Consider the following 27,712-nt stretch of genomic DNA (forward strand, 5'->3'; position numbering starts at 1 on the left):
GGGTTGTTTTCCATCCTCACCCCCTCGTCTATGGAATACCCTGCCGCCTGACCTGAGGTTATGCTCTAGCTTCTCAATCTTTAAAAGCTTAAACTTTCCTATTTGAATGAGTTTGATCATCCTGGATACCTAATATGCTTCTAAAGGTACCGCTTTACATGTCTGTCTTTTTCTTGTCCTAGCGCTCCCATGCCTTAGGGCGTTTTGTGTCTCTAGCGCTATAGAAATTAAATAAATAAAGGTCACCATCTGGCAAATGCCATCAACAATCCTCGGGTGAGAGGGTGAGCCTTATTCATCCGAGTGTCCAGGACTCCTCCCATGAATTGTAGCCTCTAATTGTCATCTAGGACTTCTGGAAACTCATGGAGAAGTTCCAGCCATGCAGTAACCAATGACTATCTTCGAGGTAACTTGACACATGCTTCAGCGAACTATCGTTAATGAGCTAATCATCCAGGCAGCATGTCTTTTCCATCCTTTATTTATTTGGATTTATAAAGCGCCAGCAGCCCAAGGGCATTGTGGCACCGTTACAAGGATACTTGGCTTGTGCAGAAGATACATTTACAGGAGATACGTGTGCAGAAGATACATTTAAATGTACATTAATATATACAATACTTAATACTACTTAGCTTGTGCAGAAGATACATTTATATTTATATTAATATATACATTACAGCACGATCAGGCATGTTACTTAATAGCAGTTCGCATGGCGAACTATAGCAGGCTTACTGGGTGCTAGCGAGTGTGTTGCAGGTTAGGCTACACATCGTGAGGGCTATTAAAGGAGTTGTGTTTTGAGTGCTTTGTGGAATAAGGAGATTGAGGGTTCTTTCCTGAGAGCGGGTGCATTTCAGATCTTGGGGGCTAGAACGGCAAAGCTGGATCCTCCTGCTTTGAGTCTTTTGCAGGTAGGGACCGCAAGTTGGTTGCAGTGTTGGGTCCGTTTAGGCCTGGTTGAGGTATCTCTATGGATAACTTCAGACAGGTATGGCGGGGCCGTTTGGGATAGGCATGCTTGTGTGATGGAGAGCGATTTGAAAAGAATGCGCTCTCTCACTGGGAGCCAGTGGGTGTTTCTTCTTGCTTGTGAGATGTGCTCTTTCTTGGGAATGCTGAGGGCTGCTCTTAGTGTGTTATTTTGTGTAGTTTGAAGTTTACTCAGGTTTTTGGAGGAGGTGCCTAGGAAGAGGACGTTGCAGTAGTGTAACTTAGCTCCCACTGTGGCCCTTGCAATGGCTAGGCAGTTTTTTGGGGGGAGGTAGGGTTTGACAGCATTAATTATCTTCGTAGTTAGTGCAGGAGAGGAAGCTATCGCGTTCACTTGACATGACATGGAGAGTGTGGCATCTAGGTATACCCCTAAAGTTTTTGCAGCTGTTGTAGTGGCGATGGTGGTGCTGTCAATGTTAAAGGATGTGTACTTACTATCCAATTTGTTGAGGACTTGTTTGGGACCTACTAGAAGTATTTCTGTCTTTTCTCCATTGAGATAGAGACCATTAGCCGCCATCCAGGCCTGAATGATGGCATAGATCTTGTTGAGGGTGGCTGCATCATGTTCGTAAGAGCCAGTGAGTGGGAGAAGAACCTGAGTTTCATCGGCAGAGTTGGTGTATGCTATGTTGTGATCATCAAGGCCGTTAAAGAGGGGGAGGGTGGAGATGTTGTAAAGGGTAAGTGACGTGCAGGATCCTTGGGGGACTCCGCAGTGGATGGGAGTAGGGGATGCGCTGTCCTGGTCAGAGAATACTCTCATGAGTCTTCCTTCAAGGAAGGAGGTGATCCAGGAATTAGCTTTTTGGGAGAATTGTGCGGCATCTTTCAGGTGTTTGCAGAGGATCTTGTGATGCACAAGATCGAAATCAGTGGAGAGGTCCAAGAACAGAAGTAGAGCTGGTTTTCCTTGGACCATGGTTTGCTGTAACTGCATTTCTAAATCTAGTAAGGCTGTCTCGGTCCCATGGCATGGCCGGAAGCCTGATTGTCTTTTGCCAGGGATGATGATGTTTTCCAGCTATTGTTGGATCTGTTGGTATGCTGCCTTATCGAATATTTTTAGCATGAAGGGGACAGCGGTTATCGGTCTGTAATTGTTGGGTTGGTCTGGGTCAAGTCAGGGTTTTTCCAGGAGCGGGCGAACCCATGATTCTTTGAGGGAGGGTGGAACGACCCCTGAGGATAGTGAGGCGTTGATTTAGGCCGTGAGAAATGGGACTAGAGGTTCTGTACACTGTTTAATCAGGGATGCAGGGCAGGTGTCCCCCCTTACAAGAGGTGGGTTTGATTTCTTTTATAAGTGCTAAAACTTATGTTTTAGTCACATCTCTGAAAGAGAATGGTTGGTAGTCTTTTTTTGTCACGGGACATCCGTGAGAGATAGAAACTCAAAGCTCTCCTAGGATCCAACCTATGGAGCCTCTCCTCTTCCTTATCAGGATGCGGAGGAGGATAGAACGCCGGAAGAATCACCTTCTGGTTTAAATGAAATTCTTAACAACTAGATGAGGACTGGGTTTTTTTTTTGGATTGAGGCCGGGACCGTGCCCCACACACACTAGAAAAATATTTACTAAAGGATCCTGCGCCTCACTTTTGCCCCTTTCTAGTGAGATAAATGCTCACAATGGCCCCTAGAGGGTGTGCAACTCCCCAGTTCAAACCAAAATACAGTTCTGGACCATTGAAAATTGAAAAAATATATATATTTATTTTAATTATACCATATTTCAGTCTATTCTTTAAAAAAACATATACAACCTAAATAGGCTTGCAATGTACACCTTTTTTAAAATTTTGTAGAAAAATATTGTTTAACATACATTACCTACATAAAACAACACACCAAGTGTTGACACAAATCAGAAAAAGGAAAAAAGAAGAAAAGCAAGTGATAAATTAAATAATTAACTGGTAACACTAGATTCAACACAAACGACCTCCACCTAAATGTTACCAGTAACACAATTCATCAACACATACACAATGGGCAAAAAAGTACATTTACATAAAATCACATTAAGAACCTACAGACAAATCTGAAAAAAGCAAACAACGCTACTAGTAAAGCTATATACGTATAACATTTAGCTGCCTAGTACTTGATCCTTAGGTAAGTTCAGATTGCTCAGTGAATTTTTAATAAATACAAGCTATCAAAGCTCTATTACAGCCGTGTCTTTGTCCCGACATGTTTCTTTCCCTAAATCTGTGAATCTTGTGCAGGGAAATTCTTCAGGGGTATTGCTTCAGAAAGACGAACATTATAACATTAAACACAGTTGTATAATGTCGGTTCCTTATAGAGAAACTTGGTTTGGCCAGGAGTTGCAGCCCTCGAGGCTTTCCTTCTTGTTATAATTGAATATAACATTATGGAAAAAGGGGAGGGGGGGAAAAAAGAAATGTACACACCATTAAAGTGGGTTGTGTTGGGCACAGAACAAAGTCAAGCATACTTCTCAACCTTAGTTTATAATTAACTCGGTGAGGCTTACCACACTGCAAACTGATATAATAGTAAGAGGTGTAAGGAGCGCTGCTTTTAAGTAGGGCGCTGATTCCCTAAAGGGAAAGGGAGAGAAAATAACAACAGGTCAGTGTTGCATCTGGACAAGGAGATCTTACGCTGTGGAACACGGTACAGGTAGCACCGGAAACCTGGACCACAGTTTTCCATAGGTTTACCAGGATGCACCGAAAAGCCTTGTCTTACTTCAACTCAGCATCTAGCCAACAATGGGATTTAAGAATACTCATGGGTTCGTAATAGAGGACTTGTATCGCCATCAGAATATGGCAAGACCAAGTCTCAATAATTAATACTAAGAGTCAGAGGATGAAACAAGAACCTTAGCTCTCAGAGAACAGTAAGTGATGGTGTGCACATGGGCAGTTAAAGTGTCTAGTAAGACTCCAGAAAACCAATCTATATACTTGCTCCCGTACTTAGCTGATGTCAAAGAATGCTTACTGTAATATCAAAGGCCCCAGTAAACGTGTCTGTTTAAATGCAACTAGTGCAAATAATTAAATACTCGTTAGGAAAGCAAGTAAAAGGCATACCTGAAAGGGCGTAGGGAAAAGTCCCTTCTTGATCACGTTTTCCTGCAAGTCTCTATGGCCATGTTCCATGGAGTGTCAGCTGCTGGTTAGATTCTGCTATGTGGGTTCTAGTGTCAAGCTTTTTTAGTGAAGCTGGAGAAAAAAAATGAAATAGTGCAAAAATGACACTATTTCTAACTCAGGACAGCATACCTGCATCAACATTTTCTAGTGAATATGGTTATTATTTAATGTGTTAGAAACGCTGTTGTCATAGTAGTGTCATACACGATATCCCGTGATTTTAGGTCAGCGCAAGAAGCCTCCTGCAATAAATGCCTATAGTCATTGTAAAGCCATGCTCGCACCGGCTGCGTGCGTTAATTTCACATGAAATGCGGTCAACGCGAGTGTTTCCAACTGTTCGTAATGAATACGATACTAACACGTGTGCTAGTAGAAACTGAAACTAAAGCTGCCTGCATTCACCCATAACGAGTGAATGCAAATCTGTTCGTATACGGATAACAACTCAGGTTTTACTAGAGCTGACTTTACACAGAAAAATGTAACGGGCAGTTTCTTACCTTGCAGCTAGTTTTCCATGCTGATGATTCTTGGCGCGCGTAATTGCTCCGTATTCGTCGTCGGATCTGGTCTAATGGTTCCCTCTGCAGTCCCACAGTTTAAAGCCTCGCTCTACCGGAAGTGGGAAATTGGGCTCCCGTGACAAACAGGGGGCATAAACACTAGTACGTCCAAACGCATACGCGTTTTTGTGCTTTCTAAGCCTCCATGGTAGAGCAGTGGCAATGCAAACCTGTTATGCCATGAAAGTAGCAAACGCAGGTGGGGACCCGATTCTGGCTCACGACTAAATGCCAGAATTAGCGCAATGGATGTCTATAATATATTGTGAGTCCTTAAACTTATTATGTGCTGTCAAATAAATATGATATAAACTGAAACTCCTTTGTTGTTAGTCAAGCGGCGAGTCTGCCTAGCCACTCGTGTTTCTGTACTCAATCTAAATTTCTTAAATATGGCACTTGGCCACTTCATGTAGCATACTTGATCTTATAATAAGGGATGGATTCAGAAATTGGTATATGGTGAAAATATCTGAACAAAAAATGTCTGAACAAAAAATGCCTTATATGCATGTATTGGCCTTATTTCTCACAGTGTATGGAACCTGTAGTTGACCTTCTTTACAAAGACTTCCAGTCGATCAATTCATTTAAGCCGGTGTCGACTGAATTGCACAGGTAAATAAGTCTTTGTTCCTGATTGATAAGTTTTTTCTTATTGACTAATGTTGGTTCTGTTGAATCCAACTGTAGGAGTACACTCCACGTGAGTGACTCAGGTGTGTGATCCATGGCCAAAAAATGGCCTACCATTGGGGCTGTTGTGTTGCGATTACGTATGCAACTTTTATGTTCTGTAATCCTCTGTTTTACTTTCCTTTCGGTCATCCCAATATAGATTTTCCAGCAGAGGGAGAAAATGACATAAATAACCATTTTTGAGTTGCAATTGGTAAATTGGCGTTGTAGCCATGGTCTCTTCAGACCTAAATCTACCTGTTTGGTGCGTTTGGTACTTGCACAACAACTGCAATTGCCACAAGGAATGTGACCTATGGGTTTGCTCATACCCCAGGATTCGGTGAGCGTTTTTTGGGGTTGTTTAGCAGAGATGTCATTCCTGGTCACGAGATCTTTGATGTTTGGACCTCTTTTAAACGCACATAATGGGAGCTGAAGAGGGCATTCGCCTCCACTCAGTATGTGCCAGTTACGTTTAATGATGGCATTAACCTTGGTGGAAAGTGGGTTAAAGGTACTCACGAAAACTATTTGATCTTCAGTTTTACTTTTTGTCCTGTATTCCAGGAGAGCTTCTCTGTTATTATTCATAGCCCATTTCCAGACTGTTTTTACAATCTTTTTAGGGTATCCTCTTGCTGTTAATTTGGCACCTAAGGCTGCTGCTTTGTTTTCAAACGTACTGGTATCAGAACTGTTGCGCTTTAATCTAAAAAATGGTCCTATAGGGAGATTTTCTCTTGTATGTCTCGGGTGACAACTGTCAAACTGGAGAAGAGAGTTACGGTCTGTTGCTTTGTGGTATGGTTTTACCTTTAAGGTATTGTCAACGGTATCGGCCCAGATGGTTAAATCAAGAAAGTTGATCTCGTTAGCACTGCTAGTAGCTGTACATTTTAGAAATGTATTCTGTTTATTGAGCCAGTTCAAGAAGGCTTCTAGTTCGGAAGCACTCCCATCCCAAATCAATAAAATGTCATCTATGAACCTTCGCCAAATCTGTAGATGGGAAAAAAATGGGTTGGAGAGGTCATAGATGACATTTTTCTCGAAGTATTCAACAAACAGGTTTGCTGCCGACGGGGCCACTGATAACCCCATCGCTGTCCCGTGAATTTGATGGTACAATTCTTGATTAAAGCTGAAAAAGTTCTCTTTCAAAGCCATGGAAGCGCACCATAAAATGAAGCTGTTTGGACACTCACCTTCTGTTCTTTTAGTTAGAAGGAAATCTTCAAGTACCTCTAGGGTAAGATCTTGAGGAATACATGTGTAAAGTGACACGATGTCGAGACTCACTAACAATTTCGTTTGGTTATTGAATGGGTAATTCTGGATTATTGTAATAACCTCTGTAGTATCCTGAATATAGGAATACATTTCTCACACAAAAGGTTTTAAGTAGGTGTCTGCAAATTTAGACAAAGGTTCTAGAAGTGAACCTAAACCGGACACAATTGGGCATCCAGGAGGGTTAGATAGGGATTTATGAATTTTGGGTAAAATGTAGAACTGGGGTATGGTCGGTTTCTTTGCCAGTAAAAAATCATGTTCTTGTTTACATATCCACCCTCTATCGAGAGCTTTATTGATTTTGTCTTCGATCGTGGACTTCAGTCGGGGTGTTGGATCTTCTTGAACTTTCTTATAGAATGCTGGTCTTCCAGTTGGCGTTTACATTCTAAAATGTAGGCTTCCCGGTCTAACAGTACAATAGCACCGCCTTTGTCTGCTTTACACACTACTATCTCAGTGTTATTCTTCAAGCATTTTAGGGCTATACGTTCTGCGCGTGTTAAATTTTGAAATTGATGTGTAGTGATGTTGTTTTGTTCCAACAATTTTAGTTCTGACAAAACTCTTTTCTCAAAGACCTGTGCTTTTGGTGTCTGACTTGTTGTAGGGGGACAAAAACTCAAAGGGTTCTTAAGACCACTATTACTTCGCTCTTTGTCATAAGCATTTTCATGGAAAAACTGTTTCAGATTAATCTTGCGGAATAACTGATGAATTTCTGTTCGTAGTTTAAACCCATCATAGGGTGTAGTTGGTACGAAGCCTAAACCTTTATTCAGTAAAGCTTCTTCTGTTTTAGACGGGGTATATATTAATAGATTTACTAGAAACCCCTGGTGCTCCTGAGTTGGCGTGGGGCATAATCCCAATCCTCGTGTGGCGCTTCTTCCTCTAAAAACGCTGCCTTTGAGGTGGGGGGCCTGACCGCCCTCTATTAGGTCTAGTGTACATGGGGCGTCCGCCACTGTTCTGTCTGCCTCGTCCCTGTTGTCTAGTGGGTCTACTACTATTCCTTTTACCCCTTGAAAATGAAGTACTCTAATCACCTGAAGATCCAGATGTATATGAGGTATTACCAAAGTTCACTTTCCGTTGTTTTTGGAACTGACCTGCTTGATTTTTCAACGGGTCATATACTTCCTGCGTGTATTTGAAGGCTTTTTCATGCGAGAACTCTGTTAGATCTTTTTTCATCCTCTTTATCCTTTCTTTCGTTGTATATTCTTTCAAATCTGCCATCTCTTTCAAAATTTCATCTAATCTCCGTTTATACGTGTCTACGGGGACTAGTTTCTTAATTTCTGCTTCCATAGTTGCTAATTCTGCTGTAATTTTGATAGACATTTCTTCGGCCGTGTCTATAATTAGAATTAGCCAATCCCTCCCACATTTATTAGCCATATAGCTCCATTTGATGACAAAATCTTTGTTGTCTAACAATAACCTTGGTTCGTTATGAACCACGAGTCCTTGTGGGAGAGTACCTGCTCTTAAATATTCTATCATAATGGAACCATGGAGCTCTGTTCTGATGAGACGTTTCTTTAGCTGTAATAGCTCGTCCCAATTACTTAAGTTAGAAATGAATGAACCTTCGCCCTCTTCCGAAAAAATAGATGCTCTTGCTAGAAGTTCAGTGACATATTTGTCATCGAAACTAATCACTTTATCTGCACTCATAGTTGATTAGTTTTCTATTGAGTATTAGATGAAAAAAATACTTTTAAATGATTCTGACTGGAAAAAAACTCTCAGGGGCGTTGTTTTTCCGACACACCCGTCCTTCCTTAACACAGACCTGTAAACATGTTATAGTCTCACCCTTTTAGGAATACAAATGAACAGCACCACAAAAACCCTGTGGGTTTGTGGAAAAAAGTCCTGCGGGAATGCCGCGCTAATAAACTAACAACTAGATGAGGACTGGGTTATTTTGGGATTGAGGCCGGGACCGTGCCCCACACACACTAGAAAAATATTTACTAAAGGGATCCTGCGCCTCACTTTTGCCCCTTTCTAGTGAGATAAATGCTCACAATGGCCCCTAGATGGTGTGCAACTCCACAGTTCAAACCAAAATACAGTTCTGGACCATTGAAAATTGAAAAAATATATATATTTATTTTAATTATACCATATTTCAGTAGATTCTTTAAAAAAACATATACAACCTAAATAGGATTGCAATGTACACCTTTTTTAAAAAGACATTTGTAGAAAAATATTGTTTAACATACATTACCTACGTGAAACAACACACCAAGTGTTGACACAAATCAGAAAAAGGAAAAAAGAAGAAAAGCAAGTGATAAATTAAATAATTAACTGGTAACACTAGATTGAACACAAACGACCTCCACCTAAATGTTATCAGTAACACAATTCATCAACACATACACAATGGGCAAAAAAGTACATTTACATAAAATCACATTAAGAACCTACAGACAATTCTGAAAAAAGCAAACAACGCTACTAGTAAAGCTATATACGTATAACATTTAGCTGCCTAGTACTTGATCCCTAGGTAAGTTCGGATTGCTCAGTGAATTTTTAATAAATACAAGCTATCAATGCTCTATTACAGCTGTGTCTTGATCACACGGTATCTTTGTCCCGACATGTTTCTTTCCCTAAATCTGTGAATCTTGTGCAGGGAAATTCTTCAGGGGTATTGCTTCAGAAAAACGAACAGTATAACATTAAACACATGTGTATAATGTCGGTTCCTTATAGAGAAACTTGGTTTGGCCAGGAGTTGCAGCCCTCGAGGCTTTCCTTCTTGTTATAATTGACTATAACCTTATGGAAAAAGGGGAGGGGGAAAAAAAGAAATGTACACACCATTAAAGTGGGTTGTGTTGGGCTCAGAACAAAGTCAAGCATACTTCTCAACCTTAGTTTATAATTAACTCGGTGAGGCTTACCATACTGCAAACTGATATAATAGTAAGAGGTGTAAGGAGCGCTGCTTTTAAGTAGGGCGCTGATTCCCTACTTAAAAGGGAAAGGGAGAGAAAATAACAACAGGTCAGTGTTGCGTCTGGACAAGGCGATCTTACGCTGTGGAACACGGTACAGGTAGCACCAGAAACATGGACCACAGTTTTCCATAGGTTTACCAGGGTGCACCGAAAAGCCTCGTCTTACTTCAACTCAGCATCTAGCCAACAATGGGATTTAAGAATACTCATGGGTTTGTAATAGAGGACTTGTATCGCCATCAGAATATGGCAAGACCAAGTCTCAATAATTAATACTAAGAGTCAGAGGATGAAACAAGAACCTTAGCTCTCAGAGAACAGTAAGTGATGGTGCGCACATGGGCAGTTAAAGTGTCTAGTAAGACTCCAGAAAACCAATCTATATACTTGCTCCCGTACTTAGCTGATGTCAAAGAATGCTTACTGTAATATCAAAGGCCCCAGTAAACGTGTCTGTTTAAATGCAAAAGTGCAAATAAATAAATACTCGTTAGGAAAGCAAGTAAAACGCATACCTGAAAGGGCGTAGGGAAAAGTCCCTTCTTGATCACGTTTTCCTGCAAGTCTCTATGGCCATGTTCCATGGAGTGTCAGCTGCTGGTTAGATTCTGCTATGTGGGTTCTAGTGTCAAGCTTTTTTAGTGAAGCTGGAGAAAAAAAATGAAATAGTGCAAAAATGAACACTATTTCTAACTCAGGACAGCATATCTGCATCGACATTTTCTAGTGAATATGGTTATTATTTAATGTGTTAGAAACGCTGTTGTCATAGTAGCGTCGTACACGATATCCCGTGATTTTAGGTCAGCGCAAGAAGCCTCCTGCAATAAATGCCTATAGTCATTGTAAAGCCATGCTCGCACCGGCTGCGTGCATTAATTTCACATGAAATGCGGTCAACGCAAGTGTTTCCAACTGTTCGTAATGAATACGATACTAACACGTGTGCTAGTAGAAACTGAAACTAAAGCTGCCTGCATTCACCCATAACGAGTGAATGCAAATCTGTTCGTATACGGATGACAACTCAGGTTTTACTAGAGCTGACTTTACACAGAAAAATGTAACGGGCAGTTTCTTACCTTGCAGCTAGTTTTCCATGCTGATGATTCTTGGCGCGCGTAATTGCTCCGTATTCGTCGTCGGATCTGGTCTAATGGTTCCCTCTGCAGTCCCACAGTTTAAAGCCTCGCTCTACCGGAAGTAAGAAATTGGGCTCCCGTGACAAACAGGGGGCATAAACACTAGTACGTCCAAACGCATACGTGTTTTTGTGCTTTCTAAGCCTCCATGGTAGAGCAGTGGCAATGCGAACCTGCTATGCCATGAAAGTAGCAAACGCAGGTGGGGACCCGATTCTGGCTTGCGACTAAATGCCAGAATTAGCGCAATGGATGTCTATAATATATTGTGAGTCCTTAAACTTATTATGTGCTGTCAAATAAATATAATATAAACTGAAACTCCTTTGTTGTTAGTCAAGCGGCGAGTCTGCCTAGCCACTCGTGTTTCTGTACTCAATCTAAATTTCTTAAATATGGCACTTGGCCACTTCATGTAGCATACTTGATCTTATAATAAGGGATGGATTCAGAAATTGGTATATGGTGAAAATATCTGAACAAAAAATGTCTGAACAGAAAATGCCTTATATGCATGTATTGGCCTTATTTCTCACAGTGTATGGAACCTATAGTTGACCTTCTTTACAAAGACTTCCAGTCGATCAATTCATTTAAGCCGGTGTCGACTGAATTGCACAGGTAAATAAGCCTTTGTTCATGATTGATAAGATTTTTCTTATTGACTAATGTTGGTTCTGTTGAATCCAACTGCAGGAGTACACTCCACGTGAGTGACTCAGGTGTGTGATCCATGGCCAAAAAATGGCCTACCATTGGGGCTGTTGTGTTACGATTACGTATGCAACTTTTATGTTCTGTAATCTGAAATTCTGACACTACCTTTGGAAGAAAAGAAGGACGAACCCTAAGGAAAACCCTGTCCTTATGGAACTCAGTGAAAGGTGGCTTGGCGGAAAGTGCCTGCAACTCATTCGCTCTGTGTACGGAAGTAACTGCAACTAAAAATACAGTCTTAAATGACAACGCAAGGGCTCAAACGGAGCTCCCATTAGGAACTTTAACACTAAATTCAAATCCCATCCCGGCACCTGGAAAGGCGACGGTGGAAACACATTAGTTAGCCCTTTTAGAAACTGAGAAATCAATGGGATCTTTAAATAAGAACATTCCTCAGGTGAGCGCTTAAATATGGACAGCGCCGCAAGGTACCCCTTAATGGTACCCACTTGCAGACCCTTGTGGGCTAAAGAAAGCAAAAAGGACAAAACCAAAGGAATGGAACATTGAAAAGGATTCACATTCTGTACCCTGCACCAGTCACAGAACTTTCTCCAACGGCAACGGTACAGGGATTTCGTTGCGGGCCTTCTGGCCGAAAGCAACACATCCATCACGTCTTCAGGGAGGTGCCAATCCTTATACCTCAACCTTTCAGATACCAAGCATGAAGGCTGAGAGACTTGACCTCTGGATTGTTAGGCAGAAACCTGTGCAGTCCCCTTAGGGACCACTGCAAAAGATCTAAGACTACAGGTGTTTGGCAGTAAACCCACTTGGTAGCAGTCTGTACCACACAGATTCACTTGGTAGCTGTAGCTGAGCAGTCAGACTTCCCTCAAGAAGAGTTAGGCAGTATGCAGAGTATACACAATAGGTACAGAGATACAGTAGCACAAGCAAAAACTGACCAGTGCTTTGGTGTAAACGTATATAATTATTTATTTAAAGACACACTTGTAAATTACACTAGCAAAAAGAGGTAAGTAAATTCAGCACACAGTCACTATCATATATATATACAACCCTATTCACTTATTAGACAAGTCTTAGTGAGAAACACCGCTTATTTTCAGACAGAGGTCAGCGCTTAACATAAGATGGCACTCTAATAAGTTATAAAGAAAGGGAGGGAAAAAGGCAGAGTTAAGGAAGTACACAAGTTTCAATACTTTTAAAAGAACCACAGTAAGGCAGGATAGGCAGAGTTCTACTGGAGAACAAGGAAGTCAATTGCAAGGCCCACTCTTGGAGAGAGCACGTTAGCTAGGTTGTCCCAGGCTAGCCCAGGTTAGAAAGTCGAGGCTTTACTGTCACCCCGAACGATCTGTCGCAAGGGAAGCCAGGCGGGACACAGTACCTTAAGTGTGAAGGAAGCTCCAGCGGGGGCAGTTGTTCCTGGCAGCCGGTGCAAGTCGGTGTTTCGTCCAGAGGAAGAGGAGGTCTCGCCGTGGAGGAAAGATGAAGGTCGTTGCACTGCCAGGGAAGAAACCAGCCGTGGAGTTCTTCGGTTAAAAGGTACTACCCTTCTCTTCGCGGTAGTGGTAAACCGTGGTATTCCGGTTGCCGGGGTGCTTGGCACAGGCAAGGCGGCCATGAGATATGCTCCAGGAAGGTGAAAAGAAGGCAAAACTGGTTATCCCACCAGTCAAAGGAAGAAGACTCTCCGGACTGGAGATCTCCTCTGTCGTCGGGAAAAGTGGTGAGACGGTTCAGCAGGGCTCCACCGGTGGTGTCGTCGTTGCAGGTCGGCTCAGCTTCACCCTCCTCGGATTCTTAGGTCCTGTGGCGACTTCTGAAGTTCCAGTCCCCATACCCCTGCTTTTATGCAGCACACCCCCATTCACTCAGCCTAGCTGTCAATCAAACATGCTAAGTGGTGAGCTGGGCGGCTCGCCACTTGGGCCAATCCCACAAGAGTGCGACTTGAGTTACCAAGGTAACTCAGTCCAGGGTGCCTAAACACACTCCTACACCCCCTGTTGTACCCAGACAGAGTGGTACCACTTTTGGAGGCTTCTGTGGAGAAGCCCGCCAAAAAGTGGAACAAAGGGCTCGACTTGGGTTGGAGTCACAGAAGAAAGCACAAACACCATTTTAGAATTGAGTTCTGGCAAAAAATACCAACCGGGGAATTAATATTAAATAAATAAACCGGCGGTATGTTCGAGGCTATAAGAATTAAATAATTAAAGTTGGTAGCCTCGAACAATGGGAAAATCCCATAAAGATATGTTCGCGGTCGAATATAAAAAGTAGTGTCCACTGCCACCAGCCAAAACTCGATCAGGGGGGACGGAGACATGCCCCCTCGAACAACAGACCCCGGGGCAATCGAATTGCCCCGACCAGTACGTCCACAATATGATGGTTTGTACTGGTTTCTGTTCATAATTTGGGACTAGTAAAGCCAATGGTGACTTTACATGTCCTGGGAGACAGTAGTCAGTCCCAGGGTATGGAGTCTATGTTGCGGGGTCGCTACGACACCCCTGGGTTACGGCACGGAGGGTGTTGTGTAACCCACATCAAAAACACATGAGACCCTATGGAGTAAAAGACCCCATAGCCCATAAAACACATTGAAAGATAAAGGAACACCTCAAATCATGTCTAAGAGTGGGAGTAAAAGAGTCTCACTCTTAGCAGGAGAAAAAATAAACCCCAAAAAATCCAGCAAGCTGCTGGGGGACTCACAAGGTTTGGGAAATTAGCCTTTACAGAGAATTCTCCCTAACACTGCCCCCCCCCCAGACTAAGGGACAGGAGGATTTAATCCACTCCTGGATGAACCTCATACCTCTAGTCGATGACCTACATCCTAGAGAGTCCATCAGCATTTTGATGGTGACACCCTGACCTGTGCTCAATGGTGAAATCAAACCCTTGCAGGCAGATCGACCATCTCAATAGTTTTGGATTTTCTCCCTTCATTTGCATTAACCATCTCAAGGGTTGGTGGTCAGTCTGAATAACAAAAGTAGAACCATACAAGTATGGCCTAAACTTCTTCAGTGCCCACACAATAGCAAAGCATTCCCTTTCGACTGTTGCCCACCTTGTCTCAGGATCCTTCAGTTTTCTACTGATGAAGCAAATGGGGTGCACCCTACCCTTCTCATCCAGTTGGCTAAGGACTGCACCTATACCTACATTGGAAGCATCTGTCTGCACAATGAAAGTTTGCTGATAGTCAGGAGCTCTCAATACTGGTGCTTGGCAAAGAGCTTTCTTCAGGTTCTCAAAGGCCTGATTGCATTCCTCATTCCATTTGACCTTCTTAGGGAATTTTGGAGAGGGGATCACATTCAGTGGAGAAGCTATGGTCCCATAGTTCTCAATGAAATTCCTGTAATACCCAGTGAGGCCTAGAAAGGCTCTCACCTGGGTTTGAGTAGTAGGTGTTGTCCAATTTTGCACAGCTTCAATCTTACTGAGCAAAGGCCTTATTTCTCCACCTCCTACCTCATGCCCAAGGTAGACCACCTTACTCTGACCAATTTGGCATTTACTTGCCTTTATGGTCAGATTGGCCTGTCCAAGAGCCTGCAAATCATACCCTAAGTGGTTCACATGTTCTTCCCAGGATTGGCTGAATACTGCAATGCCATCCAAGTATGTCATGCAGAAGTCCTCCATCCCATTCAGAACCTGATTCACCATTCTTTGGAATGTAGCAGGTGCATTCTTCAATCCAAAAGACATAACCTTAAATTGGTATAAGCCGACTGTGGTAGAAAATGCAGTCTTTTCCTTGGCATGGTCTGTCAGGGCTATTTGCCAATAGCCTGATGTAAGGTCAAATGCCCTGAGGAACTTGGCTGAACCAAGTCTATCCACCAACTCATCTGTCCTTGGCAAAGGGTGGGCATCAGTCTTGGTGACTGCATTAAGAGCTCTATAGTCCACGCAGAATCTCAATTCTTTGGATCCTGCCTTTGGTACTAACACAACTGGGCTAGACCATGGGCTAGTAGAGGGCTCTATTACCCTGAGATCAAGCATCTTCTTGACCTCCCCTTTGATGTGGGTCCTTACATTTTCTGACATTCTATATCCTCTGCTTTTGACTGGCAGACAGTCACCAGTGAGTATATCATGCTGTCCCCAAGGGGTCAAGCCTGGTGAAAGTGAGAACAGAGAGGCAAACTGATTTAACATGGCTTTGCACTCTTCTTGTTGCTCAGGTGTCAGATTTGAAGAGAGATTTACTCCTTCAATCTTTTCGTCCAAGGGTAAGCCTCTGAGGAGATCAGGTAGAGCTTCACTCTCTTCTTCCTCTTCTGTTGAAGCTAGAAGCAAGGCTCCTACTTCAGGTCTGGAGACATACGCCTTTAGTCGGTTGGTGTGGAAGACTCTGGGAGCCTCCTTGGGATTGCCCAAGTCCACCAGATAGTTCACCTCTCCAAGTTTACCCACAACCTTGAAGGGTCCCATCCATTTATCTTGCAAGGCGTTCTGCCTTGTTGGGATCATAACTAGAACTAGCTGGTCTTGAGTTAACTCAACCATGTTAGCCTTCTGGTCATGCCAATGCTTGACCAGGGCTTGTCCAGCTTTCAGGTTATCACTAGCTTCTGCCATCATTTGTGACATTCTCCTGTGGAGACCTATCACATAGTCAGTCACTCTGACTGGCTTGGGGGAAGGAGCACTCTCCAACCCCTCCTTGATCAGGGCCAATGGACCTCTGACCGGATGGCCATAGAGAAGTTCAAAGGGAGAATAACCTACTCCCTCCTGAGGGACTTCTCTATAAGCAAAGAGAAGGCATGGCAATAGAAGGTCCCACTTCCTTTTAAGGGGATCCTCTAAAGCACCTATCATGCTCTTCATGGTTCTGTTGAGCCTTTCTACCAACCCATTTGCTTGAGGGTGGTAGGCGATAGAGAACTTGTAAGTAACTCCACAGGTTTTCCACATGGCTTTCATGTAGTGGGACATAAAATGTGACCCCCTGTCAGAGATTACTTCCTCATGAAACCCAACCCTGGTAAATATACCAAGGAGGGCCTTAGCCACAGCCTGAGCTGTAACAGTCCTCATAGGAATTGCATCAGGGACCTATTAGCATGGTCTACTACAACAAGGATAAACCTGTTGCCTGAGGAGGTTGGGGGGTTCAAGGGGACCAACAATGTCAATCCCTACCCTCTCAAATGGGACTCCCACAATGGGGAGAGGCACTAAAGGTGCCACATTCTTGGACCCAACCTTACCAGAAGTCTGGCAGGTATGGCAGCTCTTGCAAAACTTATCTGCCTCAGCCCCCATTTTTGGCCAATAAAGGTAGAGTGAGAGCCTTTCCTTGGTCTTCTTGCAACTCAAGTTACCAGCCAAAGGAATCTCATGGGCTAGTTGCAAGAACTGTTGCCTGTTTTCTTGAGGTACTACAAGGTGCTTGTAGTCTCCAGGTGCAGTCTCAGTTGGTTCACTGTAGAAGAGGCCATCTTCCCAGTGCAACCTATACTTCCCAGGCTCTTGCCCATCAGCCTGAGAAGCTGCCTGTTGGCGAAGACCTTCCAGAGTTGGACATTCTCTCTGTCCCTTACTTAAGTCTGCCCTGTTGGGTCCACCTTCCGCCAGTAAAGACTGCAGCTCAGGATGGTCAACAGGATCCAGATCTCCAATGAGTTCTTGGCCTTCCACTAGCTCTTCTTCAGAGTCTAGTTCCACCATACAGGGTTGTACCTCCCTCTCAGCCTCAGCTGGAGGTGGAGTTACAGGTGTAACTTTGGACAACCTAGGGGAAGTCCTTGTTGGAAGCACTGGAGTGCTTGCTGTTGGCTGTTTCTTGGTAGTCTTGGGTTTCCCCTTTGCTTCCTTTTGTTCAGTGATAGCAAGTTGTAGCTCCAGTGAGGTAGGAGTGATATCTTTCTTCATCATCTCCTTGGGAGTACCTCTCATAGTCTCTCCTTTGCAGGTCTGGTGAGCTCCTGTAACCTTTTACTAGGAGGTCTGGGGGTATGTGACACTACTCCAAGAGTGTTCAGGTCATTACCCAACAGAACCCTCCCTGGTACCTCACTTTGTATGCTGACAGGTATCTTCACAGTCATGTCATTACACTGGATGAGAACTGGTAATTGGGGAAGCATCTGCACAGGCCCTCCAGATAACTTGGTGAGGCGTTTGGGTGCCTTAGCAACATCCTCAGCCTGAAAAAAAGATTTATCCACCACAGTTATGCTGGCCCCAGTGTCCCTAATGGCAGGAGTCTTCTGACCATTCACCTGGGCACTGTCCTTATAATACTCTTTAGTATTATCTGGGATAGAGTTATAGACATATAAATTCTGTTGTTCCCTCAGACCCAGAGACACTAAAGAAACACTGGCTGAGACTCCAATGGGTTCATCAGCCAGCAGTAGAAAGTTTCCACTTGCCATTTGTACTTCCTCCTCTGGAGTGAAGGCTAAGGAGACAAGCTGGACCCCAGAAGGTTTACCCTTACATCTGGGATCTCCTTTCACATGGTCAGGCGAGCCACAAACAAAACATTTACCAAATGCTTTCTGGAATGGCGGCTTGTTCTGACCTCCTTCTGGTTTACCACCACAGGGTACACTACTCTGATTTGGTTTCCCTTGTGGTTTACCCTTATTGTTCTGTTTGGGGCCCTCTTTGGGATTGGAATTATTAGAATTCGCTTTGGAGTCCTTTTTTGGCTGTTCCCCTCATCCTTTTTCTGAGTTACCCTAGAGTCCTTGTGAGTAGCCCTGTTGGCAACCCACAAGTCAGCAGCCTTAGCTAGTTTCCTGGAATCTAATTCCTTTGAATCAGCCAAGTGCTGTCTGAGCTCAGGAGAGCAGGCATCATAAATTGACTCCAACATCACAAGATTCTTCATTCCCTCATAAGTGTTCACCTTGTAACCCTTAATCCATCCATCTAAGTTCTTCAAACTTTCACTCACCCAGGTAGCCCAAGGGGTACCATCATGCTTTTTGAGGGTCCTAAACCTCTTAAGGTACTGGGAAGGGGTCTTCCCAAATCTAGCTATCAAAGCTAGTTTCACACATTCATAATCCTTCTTATCCTCCTCCCCCAACTCCATTACCACATCAGTTGCAACAGGGGGGAGCCTAGAGAACAACCAGGAAAGTAACTCATTTCCTGTAATGTTCTGGAGCCCATGATTATATTCAAACAAACTCAACCAGTCCAACACATCCAACTTAGGTTCATACATACCCACCAACTCCTTAGGCATCCGGGGTCTTTTGGGACTGGAACTCCTAGAGGATTCGGAGAGAGAAGCACTTTCCACAGACAATTTTTTCATTTCTAGCTCATGGTTGAGCTCCATTTCTCTGAGCCTTAGTTCTTGGTGCCGTTGTTCTGTTTGAGCATTAATTCTTTTGAATTCTAATTCAAGCTTCATTTTTTCTAGTTCCATATATTGAGGATTAAGTGTGGGACCTGGTAAGGGTCCAGTAGGTACAGCTGGCAGGGCAGGTAGAGGCCCAGGGGAGACAACTCTAACATCTTCCACCTCCTCTTCTGCTTCTGACTCCAAGTTATCAATACTAACGTTCATATCAATATCATTGCTGTTATCTACAGTTGCTGGAGTGGTAGGTTCCTCTGAACCACCATCCAGACTTTGGTTTGCTAACAACCTTCTATTAGCTCCATTTTCTAGCCTTTAGTCAGGAGATTCTTATGCTTACAGAGAACTCTTAAACAATCAGCAGTTTTTGTAGCAAGGGACTCTTGACTATAACTTTCCATAGTTGACAGGTTTTAGAAAATACTTCTTTTAGTGCTAAGCTTTGTGGTTAGTTGCACTAAGGTATCTGTACGCGCACTAAAATGTATACTCAATACAAATCCCACCGCTGTACACCAGTGTTAGGCAGAAACCTGTGCAGTTCCCTTAGGGACCACTGCAAAAGATCTAAGACTACAGGTGTTTGGCAGTAAACCCACTTGGTAGCAGTCTGTACCACACAGATTCACTTGGTAGCTGTGGCTGAGCAGTCAGACTTCCCTCAAGAAGAGTTAGGCAGTATGCAGAGTATACACAATAGGTACAGAGATACAGTAGCACAAGCAAACACTGACCAAAGCTTTGGTGTAAAAGTATATAATTATTTATTTAAAGACACACTTGTAAATTACACTAGCAAAAAAAGGTAAGTAAATTCAGCACATAGTCACTATCATATATATACAACCTTATTCACTTATTAGACAAGTCTTAGTGAGAAACACCACTTATTTTCAGACAGAGGTGAGCACTTAACATAAGATGGCACTCTAATAAGTTATAAAGAAATGGAGGGAAAAAGGCAGAGTTAAGGAAGCACACAAGTTTCAATACTTTTAAAAGAACCACAGTAAGGCATGATAGGCAGAGTTCTACTGGAGAACAAGGAAGTCAATTGCAAGGCCCACTCTTGGAGAGAGCAAGCAGAAGGGGTCCAGGTTCACACAGTGGGGTTATGCCCAAAGAGTCTTGTAGATAGTTCGCACAAAAAGGATGAAATTAAAGTCAGGAAACGTTAGCTAGGTTGTCCCAGGCTAGCCCAGGTTAGAAAGTCGAGGCTTTACTGTCACCCCGAACGATCTGTCGCAAGGGAAGCCAGGCGGGACACAGTACCTTAAGTGTGAAGGAAGCTCCAGCGGGGGCAGTTGTTCCTGGCAGCCGGTGCAAGTCGGTGTTTCGTCCAGTGGAAGAGGAGGTCTCGCCGTGGAGGAAAGATGAAGGTCGCTGCACTGCCAGGGAAGAAACCAGCCGTGGAGTTCTTCGGTTAAAAGGTACTACCCTTCTCTTCTCGGTAGTGGTAAACCGTGGTATTCCGGTTGCCGGGGTGCTTGGCACAGGCAAGGCGGCCATGAGATGCTCCAGGAAGGTGAAAAGAAGGCAAAACTGGTTATCCCCACCAGTCAAAGGAAGAAGACTCTACGGACTGGAGATCTCCTCTGTCGTCGGGAAAAGTGGTGAGACGGTTCAGCAGGGCTCCACCGGTGGTGTCGTCGTTGCAGGTCGGCTCAGCTTCTCCTTCCTCGGATTCTTAGGTCCTGTGGCGACTTCTGAAGTTCCAGTCCCCAAACCCCTGCTTTTATGCAGCACACCCCCATTCACTCAGCCTAGCTGTCAATCAAACATGCTAAGTGGTGAGCTGGGCGGCTCGCCACTTGGGCCAATCACACAAGAGTGCGACTTGAGTTACCAAGGTAACTCAGTCCAGGGTGCCTAAACCCCCTCCCACACCCCCTCTGGTACCCAGACAGAGTGGCACCACTTTTGGAGGCTTCTGTGGAGAAGCCCGCCAAAAAGTGGAACAAAGGGCTTGACTTGGGTTGGAGTCACAGAAGAGAACACAAACACCATTTTAGAATCGAGTTCTGGCAAAAAATACCAACCGGCGAATTAATATTAAATAAATAAACCGGCGGTATGTTCGAGGCTGTAAGAATTAAATAATTAAAGTTGGTAGCCTCGAACAATGGGAAAATCCCATAGAGATATATTCGCAGTTGAATATAAAAAGTAGTATCCACTGCCACCAGCCAAAACTCGATCAGGGGGGACGGAGACGTGCCCCCTCGAACAACAGACCCCGGGGCAATCGAATTGCCTCGACCAGTACGTCCACAATATGATGGTTTGTACTGGTTTCTGTTCATAAGTTGGGACTAGTAAAGCCAATGGTGACTTTACATGCCCTGGGAGACAGTAGTCAGTCCCAGGGTATGGAGTCTATGTTGGGGGGTCGCTACGACCCCCCTGGGTTACGGCACTGAGCGTGCTGTGTAACCCACATCAAAAACACATGAGACCCTATGGAGTAAAAGACCCCATAGCCCATTAAACACATTGAAAGATAAAGGAACACCTCAAATCATGTCTAAGAGTGGGAGTAAAAGAGTCTCACTCTTAGCAGAAAAAATAAACCCCAAAAAATCCAGCAAAGCTGCTGGGGAACTCACTAGGTTTGGGAAATTAGCCTTTACAGAGAATTCTCCCTAACATGGATGGAGAACCCACCCCCCTCCCGTGAGAGCAGACCGTCTCGGTAGGGAAGACGGCGTTGAGGGCAGATGGACATGTCTACCACGCTCTCCTGGCCCATGCCGGAGCAATGAGGATCATTCGGAAACCGTACCTCTATAACATCCTCAACACTTGCGGAATGACGGGGACTGGAGGAAACGCATACAGCAGTGGGAAGGACCACTCCACTACGAACGCGTCCCCTAGGCCCCTCTTGGAGGAAATTCCCACAAGCAGAATCTTTCGCACTTCCGGTTGACACTGGTGGCGAAGAGATCCACTTGTGGGGTTCCCCAAAGGGCGAAGATCTCCAAAAGAACTTCCTGAGCCAGCTCCCACTCGTGAGAGACCATGCTCTGCCTGCTCAGAGCCTCCACCGCCGCGTTTTCGTCTCCATTCAGATGAACTACCAAGATCGAAATCACATGCTGGATGGCCCAGAACCAGAGCTGCATCGTCTCCCTGCACAACGGGAGTGACCCTGCCCCCCCCTTTTTGTTGAGGTAGTATATGGTCACTGTATTGTCCGTCACAATCAGGACATTCTTCCCCCGCACAGATGGCAGAAAAGCCTTCAGGACTAGCCTGACAGCCCGCAGCTCCAACAGATTGATGTGGAGTCTGTACTCCGACCGAGACCAACAGCCGCTGGCTGTCAGCTCGTTGGCATGAGCTCCCCACCCCGTGAGGGATGCGTCCATCACGATCGTCACCTGGGGCCATGGTTGCCAAAACGGCGCACCCTTCATCAGATTTCCTTCGACGGCCCACCACAGAAGATCCTGTGCGACCGAGGGCGGAATCTGAACGTGATCCGACATCCTGCCAGGGAACTGCGACCACTGCATCTTGAGAGCCCACTGCAGAGATCTCATCAACAGCCTGGCCTCTGGCACCAGAAAAATGCAGGATGCCATGAGGCCGAGCAACCTCAAGAACTCAAACGCCGGGAGACTCTGGGCACGTTGAAACTTGTCCACCATCTGCAGAATGTGATGAGCCTTCACCTGGGGAGGCGAACGCAGGCCCAGGGATGTGTGGAGCACTGCTCCCATGTACTGGAGCCGCTGGGTAGGTGTTAAATGAGATTTATTTAAATTGAGGGAGAAGCCCAGCTTGTGAAGGGAGTGGCAGGTGGTGTACAGATGATCAAGAACTTGCTCGGGAGAGCGCGCCCTGATCAGCCAATCGTCCAGGTAGGGGTAGACGTGAATCACCCCTTTCCTGAGATACGCTGCCACCACCACCATCAGCTTGATGAAGACCCTCGGGCGGAGATCAATCCGAACGGTGGGCCGGAAACTGAAAATGCGAGTTGCCAACCGCGAACTTCAGGTTCCTCCTGTGCTTGGGATGAATCGGCACATGAAAGTAAGCATCCTTGAGGTCGAGAGACACCAACCAATCCTGAAGTTGAAGGGCCTGGAGTACTTGAGAAAGAGTAACCATCTTGAACTTGTCCTTCCTGAGGAGCTTGTTCAAACCACGCAAGTCCATGATGGGTCTCAAGCCTCCGTCTTTTTTTGGAATAAAAAATATGAGGAATACCATCCCTTGTTCCTCTCTGCTACAGGCACCAGTTCTATGGTGCCTTTCTCCAGCAGGGACAGGATTTCCTACGCAAGCAGCGGATCTGGACGCTTCAAAGAGAGCTTCCACGGTGGATTGTCGTGAGGTCTCTGCCGCAAGGGAAGACAGTAGCCGTGGGCTATGATCTCCAGAACCCACACATCTGAAGTAATGGCACGCCATTCTACAAGATTCTGCGCCAGTCTTCCCCCAACTGGCGAACCATGGGACATGGCCTCATGACTGAGCTGACGCTGCTGCAGCAGTGCCTGAGGGCAAAGAGGCAAATGCCCGAGCGGCTTTGGCACCTTGAGTACCTTGCTTTCCACCTCTGGTACTCCTACGGTGGCCCCTTTGACTGGCGACTCCTCTCGATCTACCAAAGAAGAGTAGTACTGAAAGGAACCTCCCCTCCATTGCTGTCCCCTAGGATGAAAAGGCAGAGGTTAGCGTACTGCAGCGCTCAAAGACTTCGCTGCAGCTTTGGAGGTCTGCAACCTCTCAAGGCTCTCGTCAGCCTTGCTGCCAAAAAGATGGACACCATCAAAGGGCATGTTGAGAAGCCGGGATTGCACATCAGGAGCAAACTCTGACTTCCGCAATCATGCGAACTTGCGCATCACGGTGCTCACCGCCATGGACCAGCTGACACAGTCTGCCATGTCCAGACCCGACTGAACAGATTCACACATGGCATCCTTGCCATCTTGGATGAGGGCTAGAAAACCATCCCGTTCCTCCCCTTCGGGAATATGTTCAGCCGCCAAAGATGCACAATTCCACAGAGCGTGAGTGAATCTTGCCAAGGCACAAACGGAGTTGGCTGCCTTTAAAGTCATACCCCCAGAAGAAAATACCTTCTTTGCCCAACCATCAAAGCGCTTGTCGTCCCTATCAGGATGGATGGTAGGGTACGCAGCCTGCTTCGCTGGGGCCATAGCCTCCTGCACCACCAAACACTCCGGAGTGGGGTACGTTGACAAGTAGCAGGGGTCACCACTGGCTGGCCGGTATTTTTTCGAAAGCGACTTATTCACTGCCGGGAGACTCTCCAGATCAGTCCAAGCCGCTGCCACCCTTCTTTGGAAAGCCAAATGAATTGGCAACACCAGGTCAGTGGGTGGACCTTGGTCCAGGATATCCGTCAGGTAATCCTGCAGAAATCAACAGGTGGAGCAGACCACCACAAGTACTCTCTCACCCTCGACATGAGACGCCGATACAAGGATTTGGTATGTGTACCAGGCTCAGGCCTGCTAAACTCAACCTCCGGAGAGGTGTCAAGACCGCTGCCGTCATGTAAGGACTGACGTAGGTCTTCCATTTGACTGTGACCAGACAACAGGTCATCAGGAAATTCAGGAGGCACAACCACCTCCTCATCTGACCCTTCTTCCACCTCTGAAATGTAGTCCAAAGGTTGGAATAAATCAAGCCTGGGGGGATCACCAGAGAAGGGCTCAAAGACAGGCCTCACTGACTTACTGAGAGCCTTCCTCTGAGTTTCCACAGCCCTCCGGGGCACCTCCGGTAAATTCTCCTCAAAAGGCGTCGAGGGCGCCAATGGAATCGGCGTCGACCGAGACGCTGATGACATTTGACAACGGCTTCGAGGCCAGAGCCCCGAGAGTGTCCTTAGACGGCCTCCTTAGAAGGCCTCACAGGTTCCGACGGTCTTGAGGGCGTCGAGGACCGGGACCCGGACCTGGCACGGCTATGGCGATCAACCTTGTCTGATCGGGACCTCGACGGCTCCCAATGTTCGCACCGACCGCCCGAGCCCAAAGGCGTGCAAGCGTTGGCTCTAGCTCGTTCCTTGCCGGCTTCTCTGAAGGCGCGGATGGAACGGTGCCCTGCGAATCGAAAATCGCCATCATCTGCAGTGACGGCGCTTCCAAGAATGCCTAGAAGAGGCAAAGGAATGGCAGGGCCTACTCCGAGACCAAGACCCCTTGGACTTACGCAGAGAGTCGCCCCTCGAGTCGTCAGTCGAAAGCCCAGTAGATTTCAACTTATGGGTTTTAGATACCCTACATACCGATAATTTCTTCTTCTGCTCCCGCAAGGCCTTCAATGTCAAGGACTGGCAGTCATCGCAGTCATCGGTGGTGTGGCTTTCACAGAGGCACCAGAGGCAGACATCTTGCGGGTCCATGATGGACATTTTGGAACCGCAGTCCCGACACTTTTTGAAGCCTGACTTCGGGGTAGAAGAAGACAAAGACATTTTCTCAATCCAAAGTATAAGAACCGAGCGCGCCGAGATTCTGAAGCAAACGCGTTCGTGGAAAAAACGGAACTGAGGCTACGGGCGCTGTGCGACCTAGGTATAACATCCGGTGACGTCAACCCTCGACGGAGGCCCTCGAGGGACAGCGTATTGACGTCATCGACACAGGACGCCTACGGTGAAAACATTTCCGAGGCAGCACAGCTGTGGTCATTACTGTCATAGATGTGGAATACGTCGGAGGACACAATCCCCCCGAACACAGAGTTGTTGCAGTGAGTGACCCAGGCAGCAGGGCATGTAGGATCATTAAGCAGGCTAATGGTGGTACGCAATAGGGCAGCAAGGGAGCAGGGGTCGTTGACACGGCGGCCACAGCCCTGCATGAGGTAAGAGGCAAGACTAGAGTACACAGAGGCCTTGTACATGGGCCTTAGTCAGGGGGACGGCTTTACCTGCTGGCTCTTCGGTTGGAGCAATTTTGGAACTATGGAAGATGTTTGGGGACAAGGTGGAGGAACCACCCCAGAAGGAGTGGATGCTTAATCAGCATGAAGGGGAGGGCGAAGCACCCACGGCTCCTCCCCCTCCACCTACCCAAAGCACCGATCAGCTAAATGAAGAACAAGGATTTTACCTATTGAAAGAATTAAAAGCAGCGGCAGGCTACACTAACCCGTATATGCGCCCTCCTGCGTATAGTAGTGAAGACGCAATAAATGGAGCCAAGTTAAATAACCAAGTCAGGGTTCACGCGTAATGAATAGTACTGCAAACTGCAGGCGAAGCTAACAGTGCGTGACAAGGAAGGGATGGCGACTAGCTGGAATGAGTGGTTGGGAGAACAAATATTGCTTAAATTAGACGGACAACGCATGAGTGACACTAAAGCAAGAGAAAGGGAAGTTAAAGAGTGTTGTGCCACTCAACTTGAGGGGGAGATGAGGCCCCTGGGTCCAGCGGACCCTGTCATGGAGGCTATACCCTCGTTGGCGTCTTTCCCGGATGCATCCTGCTCTGGCCTCCGGCACCCCTGGCGCTATCATTTTTTCCAGTCTACCCAGTCCATCAGGCCCTGAAACAGCATCAGCTTACTGTGTAAGCCTCGCCTTCATGACGTTTCCTTATTAGGGGCCCACTGGCAAAAGTCACTGCGTCTCAACGCAGTTATTTTCCTGATTGTGTCCTCGCCCATTGTTAGGTTCAAGTGCCTATTCCAGAGCTCCTTTCTAGTTCTTGTCTGCCCTGTTTTTTTTCTGTTTTATTTTGCTATTTCAGTCTTTTTGTGCCCTCCGAACCTCCTCTATCTTTTGCCTTGTTCCTTTCTCCCTCCTTGGGTCCCTGCCTGTAACCTTTGATCCTCCTGCTGACCCCTGGTGGTTCCTCTGCCGGCCCCCTGCTTCTTGTTCTGTCTTGTGCGTTTGTTGGGTGTTGCCTTGCTACCTGAAACCTCAACCCGCGTTAACACCAGCTGGAGCCATCATCAGAATACCATCTGTGTTCTTCTGGGCATTCTACATGCCCTTCCCTGCCAGTGCTTGCACTGTTCGACGCCACATAATTCAGGGAAGCGCCGTTCTGTGGCATTGAGAACTGTTCCAGTGGTTCCCTGCATTTAACAGGAAGGTATTGGGTTGGTACCCCGCATTGCGAATTCTAATATACACTTCCTGACAGACTGGCTTCCTCTTTGCAGCAACAACCTCAACGGACAGGTACACAGCACTTGCGAGACACTTTGTATAACAAAGAGAAGAAGGACAAAGAGGAGGAAGAGGCATGGCAGAAAAAGAAATTAAGAGGAGGAGGGAAAAGAATGGGACATAATGGAGGAAGTAAAGGAACAGGAAAGAAAGGAAAATAAATGACAGTACAAGATGAGAAAGGAATTAGAAGAAGCAGAAAAAGAGGGAAAAACTGAGAAAACAAAAGGAGGGAAAGGAAAGACAAAAGGAAGCAGAGGAGGAGAGAAACAGGGAAATAGAAGAAGAAAGGGTGAGACAGAAGGAGCAAAGCTGAGAGAGGCGGTAAAGGGAAGTTCAAAGGCTCGTTAAGAAGCACGTATGTCAGCGAGAGCAGTAAGGAGCAGGAGCGGGGAGACAGAGGAGCTGCAACAGGCAATTTAAAGAAATGAAGGATATAATGAAAAATCATACTCTTCCAGACGAAGATGAGGGAGCAGGGATACAGAGAAGGATCAGTACCCTGTATAGAAGCAGGAGTGATAATGGTACAATTCGTAAAGTGAAACAGAGTGCAGTTGGATCCCGACAGAGGGGTGAACTGAGCTTTTTGGAGAAATCAAGAGAGGGAATGTATGGGAGAAACTCTCTAAAACCATTAGATTTTAGGGTTAGGTAAGGTGAAGAAAGTGATGATAGTTA

The sequence above is a fragment of the Ambystoma mexicanum genome, chromosome 10, assembly GCF_040938575.1.
Source record: "Ambystoma mexicanum isolate Mex_15411 chromosome 10, UKY_AmexF1_1, whole genome shotgun sequence".
In the NCBI taxonomy this organism is placed as follows: domain Eukaryota; kingdom Metazoa; phylum Chordata; class Amphibia; order Caudata; family Ambystomatidae; genus Ambystoma; species Ambystoma mexicanum.